The sequence below is a fragment of the Bos javanicus genome, chromosome 19, assembly GCF_032452875.1.
Source record: "Bos javanicus breed banteng chromosome 19, ARS-OSU_banteng_1.0, whole genome shotgun sequence".
NCBI classification, from domain to species: Eukaryota; Metazoa; Chordata; class Mammalia; order Artiodactyla; family Bovidae; genus Bos; species Bos javanicus.
This window is the reverse complement of record NC_083886.1, coordinates 57,110,370-57,117,086: the sequence shown is the minus strand read 5'-3', so window position 1 is coordinate 57,117,086 and position 6,717 is coordinate 57,110,370.

The following is a 6,717-nucleotide window of genomic DNA, read 5'->3' as shown; positions in this document are numbered from 1 at the left end:
AAAGTGGCCCCTGGTGGCTTTTCTGGAGTCGGATGGAGTGTCCAACAGCAGTGCCTGTTTACTGGTCTTTTCTTCCCAGTGAGGGCCAGGGAGGTCATCTTGGTAGCTGCCTTCTCCCACAGCGGCCTCCAGGGTCTTCAAGAAAGGCGTGGGTTCCTTGTCTCCAGGCATTCGTTTCACTGGCTCAGCTCAAGTCACTCCTAAAAATCTGGAGACATTCCCTGGAACCATTGCAGTTTCGGTGGAAGGAGGGTTTGAGGGGGAGCAAGGTGAGGGGAGGGAGGCAGACAGGCTGGGTTAGGATCATTAGGGCATCCTGGCAGGCCCAGCTGAGGGCAGAAGACATCTAGAGAACAGACAAGGGGCCCAGCAGACTGGGGAGACCAGGGACAGAGGCCACGTGCCCCCAGGGGCAGGAAAGGCCTGAGTCTCTTTGGGCTGCATCTCGAGAATAATTGAATTGAATTTGGCCCTGGAGAAGGGACAGGAGTCACCCATCCTGGAGGTGGGGAGGAGTGGCTGACAGTGGTGGTGGGGGTGGGGAGGGGAGCAGGAGGCCTTGACCCAACAGGGAAGTGTTGGGCTGGCCAAAACATTCGTTCGGGTTTTCCCATACCATCTTATGGAATAGAACAGGGACGTAGCAACAGGGAAGCAGAGTGGTTTCCAGGGTTCTTCTCCCAGCTGAGTGTGATGGTGAGACGGAGCCAGAGAAGGAAGGCTGGGCCCGGAGGCCACTGACCCTCTGCCCTAGCCCCTCTCTCCATGTTAGTCCCGGGTGACAATTGTCTTCTAACCATTCGTTGCATACCTGTCATTTTCTGTTCTCAGAAAGGGGCCCATTTGTTGAAATGACTTTCGGGCTCAGGACCCAGTCCAATGACTGGCTTCTTATAGCAAACCTGAGAGTTGGCTCACGTCCTCATCTCTAAGGTCAGGCAAGTGACAGCAATATCCCAGGAGAGCCAAGACAGATGACAGCAGCCCTCAGCCCACTCCTGTTTCCCTGAGAACTCCAGGCCCTTTCTTGGGAGGGGGTGGTCATTGGATTCCCCAGGGGAGAATGGCTAGACTCCAGCGCCAGGAATGGAGGCATCCAATGGAGGCCCCACTGGAGGCTGAATTCTGGAACGTTAGAGCTTTGCCTCCTCTCTGCAGAAGCACCCCACCCCCAGCCCCGGAAATAAATGAGTATCACAGAGGACCCTCACATGCCCGAGATTAAGATGAACTGATTCACTGCAAGAAAACCAAGAGCTGAATCCCTGGCGTGACTGTCTAACATCAGGTCAAATCAGAGCGCAGCTCCCAGATGGGGCTGGCATGCAGGAGGCAGGAGCAGCCAGGTCTCCAAGGTGGTTGTCACTACAGGATGGTCCTCTTCAGAGGAGCCCTGGCCCCCAAGACTAGGGCATAGGAGAAAGGATGGAGGCCAAGAAAGATGCAGGCTCTTCAACATCTGAGAAAAAAATTTAGAAGGCTGGGAGGGGACCGACAGCCTCGGTGGCCACCTGTGCTGTCCCAGCCCCTGTCACTCTTGAGCCCTTGAAATGAGCCCACTCTGAACAGAGATGCTGTAAGTACAAAATTCACGCCAGACTTCAAAGACGTAGTATGAAAAGAGGATGTAAAATATCTCAATAGTGCTTTAGATTGTCAAAGTGTTAGTGTCCTACTCTTTGCGACCCCGTGGACCCCACCAGGCTCCTCTGTCCATGGAATTCTCCAGGCAAGAATACTGGACTGGGTTGCCATGCCCTCCTCCAGCGAATCTTCCTGACTCAGGGATCAAACCTGTGTCTCCTGCATTGCAGGCAGATTCTTTACTGTCTGAGCCACTGGGGAAGCGGAGTTTCATACTGATTACACATCAAAGTGATCTTTTGGATATATTGTGTTAAATGAAACATTATTTAAAAAAACTGATTTTACCTATTGCTTTTTATTTTTTGGTTTATAAACAGCTGAAATTTATTGCTTCCAGCTCTGCAGGTGGGATGTCTGAGGTCTGAGCGCCAGCGTGGTCAGTGAGGGCACTCTTCAGGGTCACGGATTCCCATGTTTTCCTCACATAGGGGAAGGGGTGTTGCTATTTTTATTTAACGTGGCTACTAGAAAATGTAAAATTAAAGATAAGACTTGCATCTGTGGCTGACATTATAATTCTATCAGACAGCTCTGACCCAGAAGCCGGACTGGGTGCCCTGTTTCAGCCTTCCTGGGCCTCACTTCCATAGCATCTTCTCCTTCGGAACCAGGCAGGAAGCCCAGGACCTGGCTTCCCATCCTGCCCCTGAGGCCTTCCCCTCGCCTGGCACGTGCTTCTCCCTCTGCGGACTGAGATGTTTGGGATCAATGGATCCTCAACCTCCCTCCAGCACTGTGACTTTTGTTTCTCCCTTAAGTTTATTTATTTGGCTGCGTCGGGTCTTAGTTGAGGCAAGCAGGATCTTCGGTCTCCACTGGGGCATGGGGGATCTTTAGTTGCAGCATGTAGGATCTAGTTCCCCGACCAGGGATCAAAGTCAGCATTGGGAGTGCGGAGTCTTAGCCAGTGGACCACCAGGGAAGGCCCTTCAGCGCTGTGACTCTGAGCAGCAGCTTACTCACATGCCCCAGCCTGGCGCTTCCAGGAAAGCCATGTGGGCTACTCACAGCTCGTGGGGCCCAAGGCCCAAGCCGTGGGGTGATTAGAGCTGAAAGCGGTGCGGCTCCCAGCTGGGAAGCGGCCACATGTACACGCAGCTAGGCAACAGGGTGGCAGCCTGGATGCTGTGCTAGGGTGGCTGGCTTAGGCTGCCCACTCGCTCCTCCCACTCCAGGGGTCCTGCAGGGAGGGGCAGTCTGCTCCCTGCTGCTCCCTGCGGAAGCAACTTGCCGACTTTGCCCTGGGAACCATAACCTGTCAGGCTTCCATATCTCCCGGATCAGGACAAGCTTGGCCATCTCAGGAAATGGCCCTCTGTTTGTGTTTGTACAGAGCTCTGCTAGCAGACCCTTGGAGCCGAGCTGGCTGGTAACACTTCCTTGGCCAACTGAGGAGTAGAGGCGCCTTCACCGACTGGGTGGAGGGGATGAGGGCTGGGGGTGGGGACCAGTCCTGGGCCTCCTCCTGTCTGCAGGAGCTGGGGGAGGTAGAGGCTGAGGCCCCAGGAATCCACCAGGCGGTTTGGAGGAGGCTCTCTTGGCTGCAAGTCTGCCCAGCAAGTCTGATAATAAGGAATGCCGAAGACTGGCCTGGAGAGAAGCAGGTGACCATGGCTTGCCCAACTAGAGCAGGGAGGGCAGAAAAAGGAGCTGGTCATTCCATCTGGGCCTTTTATAGGAAGAATCTAGAGGCAGCAACTCCAACAAACCCAGGCCCGCCCATGTTGAGAGAACAGGGTTTCCCGTACCAGACGGTGAGACGGAGAGCACAGAAAGGACCTCAGGGGTCCTCAGGTCCCGAGCTGGCTGGGAGGGCAAGGCCAAGGATGCTTTGGCGGTCTGCCCCTCCCGGGAAGCGATTCCCTTTCCCCAGCCTCGGGTCACAGTAGCTCCAGTTCCCCCGTGGACCCGTGCTGGTACAGCCCACACTTCCCGGCCACAGCAGCAGCCTGCTGCACAAGCCATGCCCACCTTCTGGAAGTCTGCAGCCTGCCTACACTCACTGCGGGGCCTCCAGGTCTCCCCAAGCTGCCCAGGGGCTCTGGGCATTTCTGTCACCCTGAAGACAATGAGGAGCCTTAACAGCCAGGTCTGGGGATATGCAGCCCTATTGTGGAGTTCAGGTTTAATGGAGGTGGCTTAGCTGTGTCCCTCACAAGTTCCTTGATGGCTTAGAATCTGCCTGCAATACGGGAGACCTGGGTTTGATCCCCTGGTCGGGAAGATCCCCTGGAGAAGGGAATGGCAACCCACTCCAGTATTCTCTGGAATGGAGAATTATTCCATGGACAGAGGAGCCTGGCGGGCTAGAGTCCATGAGGTCACAAAGAATCGGACACGACTGGGTGACACACACACACACACATTCACAAGGTCAACAGTGCATGCACACGGGCACGCACACACACACACTCACTCTCTCTCTCGATAGGCCAACAGCCCACCCCAGCAGCTGGGGAGAGTTATACTGTCTGAACTAAAGCAGCCGGGGTTCAGATGTATCAAGCTGCATCTCAATAGTCTCAGGAAGAAAGATTTATAAAACAAACAAAAAAAAAGGAAGAACTATTAAGTCTTCAGAGCTGAGGGGTAAGCCTTCCTAATCAGTCCTTATTGCCAGGAAATTGGAAAGCACACCGCGCAGCTCACTCACCTGTTGTCCTAATGATGTCGCTGAGACCTCACAAGACTCAGCCCCTGGCGGGGAAGAGGAAGAAGGTGGTGGGGCCTGCCGAGAATGGAGAAGGCGGCTGTGAGTGTGCGGGCCCCACCAACTCCGTGCACAGAAGCCTGGACCCTGGGCTTAGACGGTATGGCTACAGTGAGAAAAGACTGTTCTCGATTGAGTCCCAGCTAGGCAGGGGCTCCTCCCGTGAGGCCCAGGTCAGGGCCAAGACAGGGCTCAGTTGTGAAGGGCGCCTACGGACAACAGTGGAGGGAGCAGCATGGTGTTGGTTTTTAATATATAAATGCTGGCTTGGCTGTGCCGGGTCTTGGTTGCGGGATGAGAGGTCTTCGATCTTTGCTGCGGCATGCAGGGTCTTTAGTTGTGGCACGTGGGATCTAGTTCCCTAACCAGGGATTGAACCTGGGCCTCCTACACTGGGAGAGAGGAGTCTTAGCCACTGAATCACCAGGGACATGGCCAAGCATGGTGTTCTAATGCCAGCTCCATCCATGGGAGAGCAAAGGGAAGGAAATTTATTTGTCAAGGGCCTGCCTACAAGGTACTAAGGCCTCTGCATGTCAGAGAACCAGATGCCCCCGGCTTCCAGGGGACGACCCCCACCCCTCTTCCATTCCAAGGTGAGTGAGAGCTCCCAACAATCACTAGCTTTCAGGGACCAGTTACCTGCCCGTTGTAACTGCACTTCCTCCTGCCAGAAGGTCCCTGGGAAAAGTCCAGCCTAACTGAAAGGCCGTGGTTCTTTTCCAAGGGGTCATTCAACTGCAGACTGAGCGTGAGGACACGTGGTTGAAGGGTACAGCTAATGGAGGCGAACGAAACCAGCTGCTGAAAACGGGGACCACAGAGAAGCAAGGCTCCCCTTCCCAACACAATGACAATGACGACAGTGGCCGTGGCAGAGGCAGGAAAGCAGTGACCCCGCCTCGAAGCTCTGCAGGGCTCAGCCCCAGGGCCACAGGGCCTCGAACTACCGCCAGGATCCTGCCCTGAAAACAAAAACAACAAAACCAAACCGTAACACAGACCACAGTCCCTTAGCGGCTTCAGATGGTCAGATAAAAGTTTTCCACAAGTGTTCCATCAGTATTCATCAGCTGAGGTTATATTTTAGCTTGTACCAGCTAACAGTGCGGCTGGAGAACGTTCGCAGAGCCTGTATGGTGCTGACAGGGAGGGCAGCCCTGGGCAGTGAGAGGCCATGCTGGCCACTTGTGATCTCGCGCCCACGCAGAGGGTTCCCAGCATCTCACAGAACCACAGGCCGGGCTCTTCCAGTTGGTGGTGTCAGGATGGAGACAGTTTCCAATTTATCTCTTTGCTTTGGAACATCAATAAATTTTATAGCTAAATCTGGCTTCCATCTCCTCTGTAGCAACAAGTGTCTTCCAAAACACTAAAAAAAGAACTAACACATACTTTTGCTATCTTTGGACATTTTCCTAAGACCTCTGAAGGTTCTAAGCTTCTCAAAGCTGTAGATGGCCGCGTGCTGTTTAGAATCCTGTGATCAACTAGCTTTTGTGTGTAATTGATGCCAAGTGTGGGGAAGATCAGCATCACCACAGCGACGACAGAGAGCAGGTCCTGCCCTGGAGCCGGCATCCTCTCCGGGGGGGTCGGGGGAGCCATTGCCTCAGCTGTGGGAGGAAAGACCGGCGAGGGTCCGGGCCACTGAGGGTGGATGGGTGTGCTGCCCCACAGGCCGTCACCTCTTGGCCATGATGAAAGGCTCAGGTTGCCACCGGAGAAAAGAGGTGGAACCAAGCCTGGCAGTGTTTCATTTCAAACAGAATCCAAGAATTCTCACCTCGTTTAATGGAAAACTGGACAGTACAGCAGAACAGTGCATGCGAAAAGCAAAGGGCCAGGAGGCTGAGTAGCGCAGGGCCTGGCCATCCCCAACCGCCTTTGTCCCCCAACAAAGCCAACACAGCTAAGGATGACAAACTTGGCCAAATCGTGTCTTTTCTACACAAGGCTCAGCGTTTATTCCTCTCGGTTGCATGCAGAGCTTTGACCTGGTGGAGCTCTGACCTCCTAACGCTTCTACAGATTGAGACTGTCACCACCTGACGGGTAAGAAAATAAAAAGCAGGAACACAGCGGCCCTCAGGCATGTTCTCCAAGTGTAGGCTCAGCTGAGCTTCCCCTCGTCCTCTTGGATCTGGGGAGACAGACAACTCTTCCAGGACCACATCCTGCTGACTGCACCGCCACCCGTCCTGCGGGAGGGACGAGCTGAAGCAGCAAGACAGACCCGCCCAAGGCAGTGTGTCCACTTCCCTCCCTCACACCCTCAACCTCCCCCCGGGAAGGCAGGAGCGGGTCGCCTCTGCAGATTCATCCTGTGAACCCACCCAGTGAAGATGGCTGCTCCCCGG